General features: G+C 43.9%; 1 protein-coding gene across 6 annotated transcripts in view; it reads right to left on the bottom strand.

The window, feature by feature from the left end:
* LOC134669515 (endophilin-A) overlaps positions 1-13145 on the bottom strand; it is a 124805-nt gene extending 111660 nt beyond the window's left edge. For 2 of the 6 annotated variants that reach the window (XM_063527108.1, XM_063527110.1), the window contains exon 1: positions 12926-13145. The gene's annotated coding sequence lies outside the window, so the exon portion shown is untranslated. The remainder of the gene's footprint in view (positions 1-12925) is intronic. The other 4 variants (XM_063527104.1, XM_063527111.1, XM_063527107.1 and 1 more) reach the window with 4 other exon arrangements.
* Between the last annotated feature and the right edge of the window lie 660 nt (positions 13146-13805).

The following is a 13805-nucleotide window of genomic DNA, read 5'->3' as shown; positions in this document are numbered from 1 at the left end:
GCATTCTTTACAAAATATATGTTTTTGAGTCTTTAGTAAGTAGCGTAAGCAGCGCATGATGGTGAATTTACAAAACCGGGCAAGTGCGAGTCGGAATCGCGCACGAAGGGTTCCGTACCATAATGAAAAAACCGGCAAAAAAAAATCGGTCACCCATCCAAGTACTGACCCCGCCCGACGTTGCTTAACTTTCGTCAAAAATCACGTTTGTTGTATGGGAGCCCCACTTAAATCTTTATTTTATTCTGTTTGTTCTGTTGTTATAGCGGCAACAGAAATACATCATCTGTGAAAATTTCAACTGTCTAGCTATCACGGTTCGTGAGATACAGCCTGGTGACAGACGGACGGACGGACGGACGGACAGCGAAGTCTTAGTAATAGTTTTACCCTTTGGGTACGGAACCCTAAAAAACGATGTCTCTTCAGTGAATGCATACAATGTCATATTGATTGACTGTCTGAATTATTTACTTTGTAACGGTTCGGGGAGCCCTATAGTGGTATAAAATAAAAGTAATAAAGAAATTTGTATTAACAAGTATATTTACCATTCCGACAAGAAATTTAAGTGGCAATATTATAATAATAACTAGCTCAGTCGTAATTTAAATAAATAGGTATTAATTTTTAGAGCACAGGGGGTGAGTCTGTGTTTCAATAGGCTGGAAGACCTTGGTAACTATGGGTAAAAATATTTGAATATTGGGCGCCTTTATAAAATAATAAAAACCGTCTGACCTCCAGTTAGATAAGGAATGAGAAACGAGCCTTGCAGATTCGTGGTGGTGAGCTCAACCACCCCGGTGCCGCAGCCGCCGCCTCCGAACGTCCATGCTAGTTAAGCCGCCAAGGAAGCACCAGCTCAGCGCGGTCTGGAGCACATCCTCGCCCATGCCGACGCCCTTGACTAACTAGGGGACTGAAGGGGTAAACGAAAACCTCTTCTTAAATAAACCTCTTTCTGAAATACCCTTTCTTGAAAGCCCTGCCTGAAGGCCTGCCTGAAGACCCTGCCTGAAGGCCCTGGAAATAATTTAAAAAACAATAAGTATGTGGCTTTGCCGATTCTCGACGAGAGTTAAAATTCACCAGAACGGTTGAGCAACTTACCCAATGCAGAAAAGAAGCCGGCTTGTAAGTCCGTGCTTTCATGTCGATGCATGGGGCCTTCAGAGGTTATGGTACGAGGAACATAATATTCTCTCTGAAAATAAGTAATAAAACAATAAGCACTGAACACGTCTCGAACAATTTGATACGTAGATCAAGGAAAATACCTACGATTAAGCGGTTTAAGCCGCGATTTAAAAACAATGTGGCTCACTGGCCTTTGAAGAAAACGAATCGAACTACACCATCTCATCCGAATTGAAAATGACAGCTGACAGATCAAACCGAAGATACTTCCACTGCTGCGCTGCGTTTCGTTGCGCGCACGATGTAAATAAATACCGCTTTCAAAACTCGTATCAGTCAAGAAAAAGATAATAATAATTTCCAAAAAGGAAAGAAGAACAGCAATTATACTTTTAATTAGGTTTTAATTTTTGTAAATTAATAAAAGAAAACCTTTTATTTAAGAAAATGCAGATAGCAAGCTAACTCACGCCCTCTGTCGATCCTTCCAGCAACTAATTAGCCTTTAGACCGACGTCAATTCGATCAATGCAAGTATTACCATTGCTCAACGCTAGATGACCTTTATATTAGAAACGAAATATATTAATGCCTATGAGGCTTTAAAAAAATGTTGTTACAGTACATCCCTCCCCGAATAAAATTTTGACGTAGGCAAAATTTTGAGCTGGTCTCCAGCTCCAAACATCTATCCGCAGAAAGTAAACAACAGTTATCCACCACAAAATAATAAATTTAATAAAAAAAACAACCACCCAAATCGAACCCACGCACTAAACTAGACTTACTTTATAGTAAACTCAACGTTTGCAAGTCGAGCTCCAAGCTACAATTAAATACTACAAAACGTCGCATCGCGTATATTTCTTGGTGACATAACGAACGGCCCAGGCCGCGGGTTGTGCGTCCAAGTGATATAGCGGAAGACGGCATATAGCCAAGTGAAATTAAACTAACTAATATCGGTGACTGTACTACAACTAATTTAAATATATACAACGCGCATATCAGGCCGTGACTGTCAGACGTCACAGGTCTAAACGCGGTAATCAGACAATAACACAACAACAATGATACGTTGACCAGCTGTGTCTGAACGACAAGCAGACGGTAACGTTCAAAACAACACGAGACACAAGGAACTCGACTGTACAGGCTCCATTTCAGGCAATGCAAGTCTGTCAGTCTGACACACAATAATCCGATGTTTGCGGACAACGCTTTAAGGCGTGTACCACATAACAACCCCCTAACATCAACATTAACGTTCACGCATATGATTTAAGTCATACCGCAAAGCGTTAACAAGGTAGACGGCACTGCTATTAAGAGCTTGACGGTTTAAAATCCGCCAAAACCCGACCAGCCAGTGCCGATTGGAATGCTGGTTTAAAGCGCCAGCACCCCGGTAAAACACACGAAGAGTCTTTAAATCGTCCTCTTCGCCCACCAATAACAAACAAACCACGTGCCTGAGTTACGTTTGCTCAGACACGATCGAAAGAAAGTAATACGTAAACAAAACTCCTGCACGCAACACATAAAAAAAAAACTCCTACCGAACATCAACAAAAAAACGCGCAATCACCGATAGTTAACTAATAAGTAAGTATTTACTCCATCTAAAGTAACAACAATAAGGAAAAACTCGATTTAAGTCGAGATATAGATAAGGAAAAGTAGGTAATTAACATAACTCCCGTACGAAACAACTACAATAAGATTCAACAATAAAGACAAACCTCAAAGAAATGAACCCGGATATTGTTAAATGCGCACGTTGGACTGAGTTAAACGATTAAAGAACTAAGAGGTCAACCAGTTATTCAAAACTTAAATGGATGTTACATTTTTTATTTTTAGAATCACCCTGTATGCTCTTCACATGTTTAACTTACTGTGTTAAAGTTCCAAAAGTACTAAATATTTAATATGAATATCTTGTGCTACCATTTACAAAACCGCAATTCACTATCATTAAGTTAGTAATAATATATTTAAGGTAAAAACAGCAGCAATAATTTGGCTGACTGTACTTAATTATTCTCCTACGCATCTATAGTGATTAATATTATTTAATATTAAATTAACCACCTTCCGGAACAAACAGTAATAAAACTAATAAATTTAGTACAACATTATAAAAAAATAAACTGCTGACTGTACCTCGTTCACATCAAAAAGACAAATTCATCTTCAACCATTAAGCATAAAAAGAATAGATAAGCTTGCGGTACTATTTGAAAGAAAATTTAGGTATAACTTGCTTGACACTTCACTTCGGTAAAGGAATAAAATAGGTAGGTATGGTCAGCACTTTTAGCAATTAAAAAATAAAACTGAATAATTATATTTGGTAACTCACTAAGCAAGGGTAAATAATTCCAACTGACTGTACTTTTAATACATAAGAAACCTCCTACAACAAAACATTCTAAATTAATTAATAATTTTTAACTAATATTTTAACAATTATTTTGCCAACCATACCAATGAGGATAAATGTACACTAAAATAGGTACAGAAATACTTGTAACACCTGTTCATAACATTCTACTTCAAATTATTTAACTTACTACCTTCATAACTACAAGATAACCTCTCAAAAGTATAAATAAAATATTTAGTTTTAATTACACAGTACCGCAACACTAAGGTAAATTAATAAGTAATTGTAAGAATACAAGAATGGCTATTGCTTTATAACCTCCATTATACACAACACACGGTGCTTAACTGCTTTAACTACAAAGGAAATAATAAAAAGAATAATGGTCTTCCAGCTTGAACACACTAGAGCCACACGTAGGGCTGCCACTGAACGGTTCGGGGAGCCCTATAGTGGTATAAAATAAAAGTAATAAAGAAATTTGTATTAACAAGTATATTTACCATTCCGACAAGAAATTTAAGTGGCAATATTATAATAATAACTAGCTCAGTCGTAATTTAAATAAATAGGTATTAATTTTTAGAGCACAGGGGGTGAGTCTGTGTTTCAATAGGCTGGAAGACCTTGGTAACTATGGGTAAAAATATTTGAATATTGGGCGCCTTTATAAAATAATAAAAACCGTCTGACCTCCAGTTAGATAAGGAATGAGAAACGAGCCTTGCAGATTCGTGGTGGTGAGCTCAACCACCCCGGTGCCGCAGCCGCCGCCTCCGAACGTCCATGCTAGTTAAGCCGCCAAGGAAGCACCAGCTCAGCGCGGTCTGGAGCACATCCTCGCCCATGCCGACGCCCTTGACTAACTAGGGGACTGAAGGGGTAAACGAAAACCTCTTCTTAAATAAACCTCTTTCTGAAATACCCTTTCTTGAAAGCCCTGCCTGAAGGCCTGCCTGAAGACCCTGCCTGAAGGCCCTGGAAATAATTTAAAAAACAATAAGTATGTGGCTTTGCCGATTCTCGACGAGAGTTAAAATTCACCAGAACGGTTGAGCAACTTACCCAATGCAGAAAAGAAGCCGGCTTGTAAGTCCGTGCTTTCATGTCGATGCATGGGGCCTTCAGAGGTTATGGTACGAGGAACATAATATTCTCTCTGAAAATAAGTAATAAAACAATAAGCACTGAACACGTCTCGAACAATTTGATACGTAGATCAAGGAAAATATAAAAATTTTACCTTCCAATAAAATTATTATTATGTTTCCTATCCACATCGGATATCTTCATTGAGAGAGTAACGCGATCGTTGACCAATGATGCCGCTAGCGTCTATGTAGTCGCTCCGCCCCACGCCGTGACGTAGTTCCGCTTCCACTTCCTGCGAACCGTTGCTCGCTTCCCGCCACTCGCCACCGCCATGTCATTGTTGAGGAGAAGTACCGTCGGCATAAAAGTAGCCTAGTAGCCTGCCAGGAAGGCATTACTCAGATATCCGATGTGGATAGGAAACATAATAATAATTTTATTGGAAGGTAAAATTTTTATATTATGTGTTCCGTACTCCACATCGGATATCTTCATTGAGACCTGTTTATTATCTCCTGGTGGCGAGTTAGCGGGCGCGCAAGCGATAGGGCTACACCTACTGTCATAGAACTCAGAGAACGAATAAATATGTATACACCATATTGCAACCCATGAAATCACAGTGACTCGTTATAATGTGAATTACAGGAAATTGAGAATTGAAATTGTAATCTCAGGTTCGAAACTGGTTTAAGAGAATTCTCATTCGAAATCGCATCCGATCCGCAGAATCTCGGCGAGTCATGTTCCCAATTAACATAAGCGAAAATATCGCTAAGTGAATAGCTTTCCAGCCAATTTAGTTATTAAGTACATCGTGGATCAAAAGCAATCGTAGGCGAGGCCGGCTTGGATGAGACTGTGGCTGAAAGAAATAAGCGAAGTGTCCCCTAACATTTTGTGTAATTCTCGCAAGGTGACGTACCCAGACTACCTACTTATACTGGGTCTATACTTTATTCCGGAGCTTCTAAGAGTCCAGTCGGTAAGACACGTTATCTGGTTTAGAGCCGAATTTCGGACACAAAATAATAGCGTTAAAGTTATCTATGTAATTGCCCGGGCTACAGTGTAGTAGAGTAAGGTCATTGACCCTGCTGCCTGATGCTAACAGCAAAAGTGCGGCAGCTATTCTATCGTACTTCTTCTAACGTACCTAACGTTGTAGGGCTATTTAAATTAGGGCAAGTAGATGTCTCGCGTCCCAAGCTGGTGCTTTGGGAGGCGCTGGTCTCGCTATTAATGGCGTTGGAAGAAGGCATAGTGTCCGATAGTGGTTCATACACAGCACTTGTGAGAGGATTATGAACGAGTATCGTTCTGAAAGCTAACATGGATAATAGAAATAGACGTCTGAGATAGCTCGCTACTTCACTGGATAGAGGTACCTGGCAGTTGATCTTATTTTTGATGCACCATAAAGACCGTTTCTACATTGTGGCCGTACATGCAGCCTGGACAAGGGGACGATCTAGGGGCTCCCGTTACTGTTTTCTATACAAACACAGTACCGGAATCGGGAATATCCGGTTCTTCCATATTAGTGAGACAGTGACAGTTGCGTTTCGTTCGCTACGTAGCGTTAGACCTTGGCATGTTATATGCATGCGCCAGTCACGCCAGTAGCGGACGTCACTCCTGATCCCGCCAGCTCGGTGTTGGAGCGTCCTATCTGACAGGAGCTACGCCTCATTCTTAAGGTCGTTGACTCGTAAGGGAGGGCGGTCTGACGTTGTGTTCACTAGGACCGCCAGTAAATTGCAAGCTTACCACAGCTGCTTTAAGACTCCTTATCACGCCGTCGCAGTACACAGACTAGGCTGGGAGGTGGAGACATCCATGCCAAGTCTCACAGGCAGCTGTCAAAGGTCGTGGTAGCAGTTCAATGAGTCTGTTAAGAAATACCGTGGCACAGTGCGAGGGCTCTCGAAAGCGGAGGCCGGCCAACAAGGCGCCTGTCAGGTGAAGACAGTCTCGGCGGCTGCTGGGCGCAGCTGCCACTCGGGCGCGCAGTGACTTCTTGATAAACCGTTGCCCTCGGGGGTTGTACCGACCTGGCAAGTAGCAAGCAACCAGCGCGACCTGTAGACGATCTGCTGGCATCAGCAGTTTTAGCGACAGCCGTAGTAACGGAAGGGATGTAGTGTCGCCGTCGTTTTATGTATACTGTACCGGTGCGGTTGTATGTTTACACTTCTGTCGTCAGCGCTGCAGATGCGGCCCGTTAACGGTTACTCTTCGCTGAAAGGGCCTTACCTCGTACATTGTCTACCAATATTGGAGATTGTAACGGACTGCTTGCATAAGATGAGGAAGAAAGTGGTGCGAGGCTTTCGGCAGCTCCGTGTTGCTGGGGACTGCGAAGGCTTCACCTTCCTCCATGAACTAAAGTTTGCGAATTTGAGACTGAACAGAAGGCATTGAGTCTCATTTCTGCGAGAAACTCTGCAGCAAGGCAGGCCTGTATGTCGCGAAAAAGAAAACTTTCAATCGGTGTGTTGTGCCGCGTGTCCCACGTGATGTCTAGGAGCGTGATGGTCTAATTCGCTTTATCCGAAGAGACACCCTATATCGAGTTAGTATAGGGCATCGAGTTAGTAGCATGCTTTTAAGGAAATCGAACTGATGAAATCAAGTCTAAAATCGATTTTGGCGCTTTGCGTAACAAAACTGTTTCGATAAAGTCGAATACAGACAGATGGAAACTGCTGGAGTCCTCCTGGCCCCTTTCTCTTAGCACCGGAAACTCAAGCTTGTTCAGGCGCAGCGGGTTTATTTGTCCCATTTTGTTTATTATGGCTTTTCGCACGAGTTCGTCTTTGTAAGACGGAACTTAAGCTGGAGAGCGCGAGCAAGCAGAGATAATTATGTGAAGTCTGCAGACCTTTTCGATGCCTTTCACCTCGGTTTCGAGCGGTCGCACAGGGCCTTGTCGCTAGCTGTCCTCTGGTTGGACCACTCCATGGCCTCGAGAAGTCGTAGGAGCTTCGAAGCGACACAGCGAAGTCGATCAGCACCTTTATGAAGCCCGGGAACACGACGTATTTTCCTCTGAGTATCGACATATCTTACCGCTTTCAACTCCGGGCAGTCGAGCCGCGCTAGGACGGGGCTCTTTACGACCTTGTCTGCCGTCGCCGGAGGATTCTTTAACCGAAACCAAGAGCTTAGCGGTCTGTTCGTGCTGTACCATACCATACCTATACCTGCACCATAGCTATAGGCGCCTGCGTACCTCAATGGAACCATGTGGACAGGACAAAACTGATACTGTGGCGCCCAGCGAGCAAGGGACGACATCGTCGTAGTTGCAGCATCGGTGGGCAGCATCGGCGTGATTGTGGCAACCGCCGCCGCTCGGGAGGCGCCGGTGCGTGAAGCTAGGGGCGCCATCGTGCCTGAGGCCGGGCGGTTCATGGCGGCCGCCACTGGTTCGGGAAGCGCTGGTGCGTGAGGCGAGGACCCATAGTGGCGGCCCGCTCTAGAGGCGTTGTCGCGTGAGGCGGGCGGCTCCATCGTGGCGGCCGCCGCCACCGGCTCGGGAGGCGCCGGTGCGTGCGGCGAGAGGCGCCATCGTGGCGGCCAGCTCGGGAGGCACCGGTGCATGAGGCGGTCGCCGTCTGGCTGGCTGGTCTGGGAGGCACTGCTGTGAGGCGAGAGGCGCCATCGTGGCGGCCAGCTCGAGAGGCGCCAGTGCGCAGGTGGTGGTGCCATCGTGGCGGGCGGCATCATCGTGGCGGGCAGCGCCATTGTGGCAGCCGCCGCCACCGCGTCGATGCGTAATGCGAGAGGCGCCATCGTGGCGGCCAGCCTGGGGGGGCAGGCGGTGTCATCGAGCGGGCGGCGCCATCATGGCGGCCACCGTCGCCAGGCTCAGGTGCGAGAGGCGCCGTCGTGGCGGCCAGCTCGACAGGCGCCGGTGCGCGTGACGGACGTTACCGGCACGGGAGGCGCCGATGGCTAGGCTCGTAGTTGCACGCATCATCACGGCGACGCTGTTGCCCTCGGCGGTGCCATCGTGGTGGCCACACCGGCGCGTAGGTCACCAGCGACGTCATGACGGCCGGCAACCAACGCGGCGATCGTCGCTGTACTCGTAGCATTTCCACTGCTTACACGTAACTTACCTTCCTTCCGCTCGAGCAGTCGGGACGCAGAAGCGGTCCGCCTTCACCTTGGCGCGATCCACCCGCGATGCGCCCGCAGCTGCAGGAGCGGCCGTGTGACGTCTCGCAGAGCCACGCGGATCTCTCGGAGTCCCGCTGGACTGGAAGCGTCCGCACCGCAACTGCAGCAATAGGAGCGGGCGTAGCAACAGGAGCGGGCGTGTGACGTCTCTCGGAGTCCCGCGGACTGGAGGCGTCCGCACCGCGACTGCAGCAACAGGAGCGGGCGTGTGACGCCTCTCGGAGTCCCGCGGACTGGAGGCGTCCGCACCGCGACAGGCGTCCGCACCGCGACTGCAGCAACAGGAGCGGGCGTGTGACGTCTCTCGGAGTCCCGCGGACTGGAGGCGTCCGCACCGCGACTGCAGCAACAGGAGCGGGCTCTCTCCCGCGGACTGGAGGCGTCCGCACCGCGACTGCAGCAACAGGAGCGGGCGTGTGACGTCTCTCGGAGTCCCGCGGACTGGAGGCGTCCGCACCGCGACTGCAGCAACAGGAGCGGGCGAGTGACGTCTCTCGGAGTCCCGCGGACTGGAGGCGTCCGCACCGCGACTACAGCAACAGGAGCGGGCGTGTGACGTCTCTCGGAGTCCCGCGGACTGGAGGCGTCCGCACCGCGACTGCAGCAACAGGAGCGGGCGTGTGACGTCTCTCCGAGTCCTGCGGACTGGAGGCGTCCACCGTGGCCCGCAGCGTCGCGGTGTCTCGGAGTCACCTTGGACGACAGCAGAAGACGCGGCGCGCGCGGGCGGGGGCGGGCGCCGGGCCCGCGCCCCCGCGTGGGGGACGGGGCGCCCCGGGCGCGCCGCAACTAACAACACGAGGTACTCCCAGGCTACTGCCTGAGAACCCTCCGCGAGTGACGAAGTAACTTCTGAACGCCAATAAAATTAGAATATCTTAAACTGGCTCACCGGATGGTTCGAGACAATCCAAACCTCCTTATCAGCGAAGCGCGGCGCCCGAAAGCAGCGCGCGCAGGCCGTCCGCCGCCGCGCCGCCCGGGCGCCGCCGCCGCCGCCGCAGGCACGATGACCGCGCGTTCCCTCTCCGATGCGGAGCGACTTGTTACCACTTGTTAACAAAAACCACTGACGCACTTCCTACTTCGATCTCGAAAATGCGAGTTAACGGTAACGATTTTAGCAGCATGGAATGTGAAAATTAATTTAGCAAGAAAAAAGTGGGTAGAATCGAAAAGCACCGTTCGATGACTTCGATCGCGAGACCGCCAAAAGACTAATAGTGGCGATCTCTGCCATATCTCACTATTTAATCGACCGAGCTTTGGATCGGAAATGTTAAAGCACCATGCTGCAAAAATATACGCAAAAAATATTTGCGGACCATCGGTCAAGACGGTCGACGAAACAATGTCATGGCGGTGGCGAGTGGCGGGAAGCGAGCAACGGTTCGCAGGAAGTGGAAGCGGAACTACGTCACGGCGTGGGGCGGAGCGACTACATAGACGCTAGCGGCATCATTGGTCAACGATCGCGTTACTCTCTCAATGAAGATATCCGATGTGGAGTACGGAACACATAATACCTACGATTAAGCGGTTTAAGCCGCGATTTAAAAACAATGTGGCTCACTGGCCTTTGAAGAAAACGAATCGAACTACACCATCTCATCCGAATTGAAAATGACAGCTGACAGATCAAACCGAAGATACTTCCACTGCTGCGCTGCGTTTCGTTGCGCGCACGATGTAAATAAATACCGCTTTCAAAACTCGTATCAGTCAAGAAAAAGATAATAATAATTTCCAAAAAGGAAAGAAGAACAGCAATTATACTTTTAATTAGGTTTTAATTTTTGTAAATTAATAAAAGAAAACCTTTTATTTAAGAAAATGCAGATAGCAAGCTAACTCACGCCCTCTGTCGATCCTTCCAGCAACTAATTAGCCTTTAGACCGACGTCAATTCGATCAATGCAAGTATTACCATTGCTCAACGCTAGATGACCTTTATATTAGAAACGAAATATATTAATGCCTATGAGGCTTTAAAAAAATGTTGTTACAACTTGTCTTTGCCTTTTGGTGAGTTATTAGACTCAATTAGAAATACAAGTGTTCCTTTCATGATAAAACAAAAAAATAGATGGGAAGTTGCCAGAGGATCGCACTTTATCGCGTGAATGAACGTAAAACGATAACAAACAAAACAGAAAATTACTAATAAAGATAAAAAAAATAATCAGCAACAATGTTTTTAGTTGAACAGATGTATGGACAATTGAACTGATAATTGTTCACTAATGAATTTTTCTACAATAATATTTTTTGTAGATTGGATCATCATAAATTTATAACCTATAGTTCGTTTTTTTTAGCATTAGAAAGAACTTGAAAGAAGGTAAGCGATCTTGGCATGTCTTTTAATTGAAAAACACTTTTTATAAATCAATAACTATTACTTATGAAAGCAGAAGAATATAAATGATTGTATTAGATTCATAATTGTTACATATTTGCCGTAACTTATTTTTAAAATGTGTTTTTCAATTAAAAGACACATCAAGATTGTTTACCTAATTTCTAATGCTAAAAAAAACGAAGTATAGTTTTAGTCAGTAGAGTAATTGTCATTTTCTTCTATTCTACTGGTCTTTTGTTTTCTAATGTTTTGATCACTGATCCATTATTTTAGCCCTTTGTTCTGAACATATTTGTTGATTTTATGATAGTAAATCAGTTTTCAATATTTTTATGATGTCTCTTAGTTTAGCCTTCACAGACAGGATGCATTATTAAATTATTTTATTAACTTGATGACAGAAATGTTGGTCTTGCTCTGCGATTATTTAGGTATTCTGCCTTCAATAATTGTATGGGTCTCAATAAGAAATTCTTAGATCAAATTTTCTAATAAAATTAAATCTAGTATTAAATGTATAACTTAAGGGAAAATTATTGTTATTGCCACTGAATAGGGCCTCAATTTGTAACAACTGTTATTCCAAACAAGTATATTTGTGATACGTTTTATTTATTTACTGTTCAATGTGAAAACAAATACATATAACATATCTTTAAATCTGGTTAGGTACGAGGTACACTAATTGCCGCAGCAAACATGTTAATACCGGCAGGGTCATGGGTATTGTTAATTAATATAAGGGTTATAGATATGTGACATTAACTTTTCATATAGGTGAGGTGGTCACAAGTCATGGGTTCAAACCTCCACCAGAAAATATTGTTCTAGAAACTGGCGGATTTGCCCTAATGCCCACTAGGCACGGGTCTAGGGCGGCAGCAAGGCAAGTCTATAATATTGCTGAGAAAGGGGCGGCAAGTAGTAACTACAGTGCCTGGGGCCTAAGGCGCCCAAGACTACAAATCCGCCACTGTCTAGAAAAAATACAATATGTGACTAAAACTTTGGTCAGCATCCACAAACACAGACAACAGGTTATAAGCAAATAATTAGTAAAATAAAACAAAAGATTGTCGGTTATTTAAACTAAAGTATAGGGTATTCTAATGGTTGACTTACAAGAACTAAACTAAGATGAATTGGCATAGACCAGCCATCAAAATGTTCCAAGTCAAATGCAGTTTTGATTTGTCAAAATAAAGATTCAAATTGGAATGGAACAGGAGACCTTTTAATAGGACGCTGGGCAGCTAGAGGATAGACAGTTGCAACAATATTTTATTTACAATTCATGCTGATTCTATCCTATTATGCATCCACAGAATCTGATCTACTTGATTATTAGTTTAGAGCCTCATATTGTTACATATATTCACACAAGAGAAAACTGTGAGTACTAAGAAAAGGCATTAGGCCCAAAACTACACAAAATATTTTGTTTATAATAATCAAATCTAAATTTGCCTTAATTTACTTGGTATAGTCGCAATTACTGTCTGTTAGGGAAATATTAAATTATGTTAACCTTATACTCATGTCCCTTTAAATCTGTACCATATATATTATATACTTAAGTGTTTAAATCTTATATCACTAACTTGAACTGCCTTCAGCATATCAATACTAACATTATTCGATTCTTTATGCCATTATTTCAATTAGTAATACTTCGCAATTTACTGGCTAACTTTCTATTAAAAACGAGAGTGGAATGAAATTAATAATATGCTGATACAGATTATATCTCTTACCTTTTCCACAATCCAATTCCAGCAAAGAGCTAATAGGTGTTGTAGCTGATAACACAAACACAAATTCCACTATTGTTTAAGTAAAGTCTCCGTAAATTAATTTCTTTCGGATTCCGCGATAATCAATACGCGTACACAAAAAACAGTCAACCGACTATCATCTCGTCTCTCAGACAACTATACAACGTAACTTTCACGTTTACGTCCGCTGAGTTCTGGATGATTTTATTGGACGATCTAAAAAAAAATATTAAATGTAATACTTCTCAAATGTTAATTAACTTGATTTGAATCACAGTAACAACATTAAAAGTTGTCAAATAGGGAAATTGGTGAAGAAAACATACTCATGTGAATTAAACTGTCATTGTAGGATGGCAACGTTACGTTACGTTCTATGTCGGTGATATTTCTTCGGTGTGGTCAGGTAAAAGTTCTTAAATATGGCAAAAAATGTAAAGGGCTCCACAGACATTTGTGATTTACGGACACAACAAATGAACAAAGTAAAATGAAGCAAAAATAAGTTAGAATGAAACAACGTATCACAGCATATATATATTTGTAACGATATTGTGAAACCCTTTTTAGACTACGCAATTTCTTGGCTCTATTTCTCGTGTATCCTGCTCCAAGCTTTACCTTCTCCTTTTTGAACAATAATTTATAATTTTATTATCATACTGAACATTAGGTTTATGTATTCGTATACATTTAAGTGGAGTATGTTTGGAAAAAGAAGAGTCGTGGAATGTATGGCAACCAAAACATTATATGACTCTTCTCTTTCCAAACATACTCTACCTTAGACGCATTTATTCATTCATTTTTTAGAAAGACGAGACGATGGGCCTTAGTAGCTTGGTGCAGGGATCTAAAA

This window comes from Cydia fagiglandana, chromosome 12, assembly GCF_963556715.1.
Source record: "Cydia fagiglandana chromosome 12, ilCydFagi1.1, whole genome shotgun sequence".
NCBI classification, from domain to species: domain Eukaryota; kingdom Metazoa; phylum Arthropoda; class Insecta; order Lepidoptera; family Tortricidae; genus Cydia; species Cydia fagiglandana.
The sequence above is the reverse complement of the archived record's forward strand: the minus strand, read 5'-3'. Positions and strand labels throughout refer to the sequence as shown.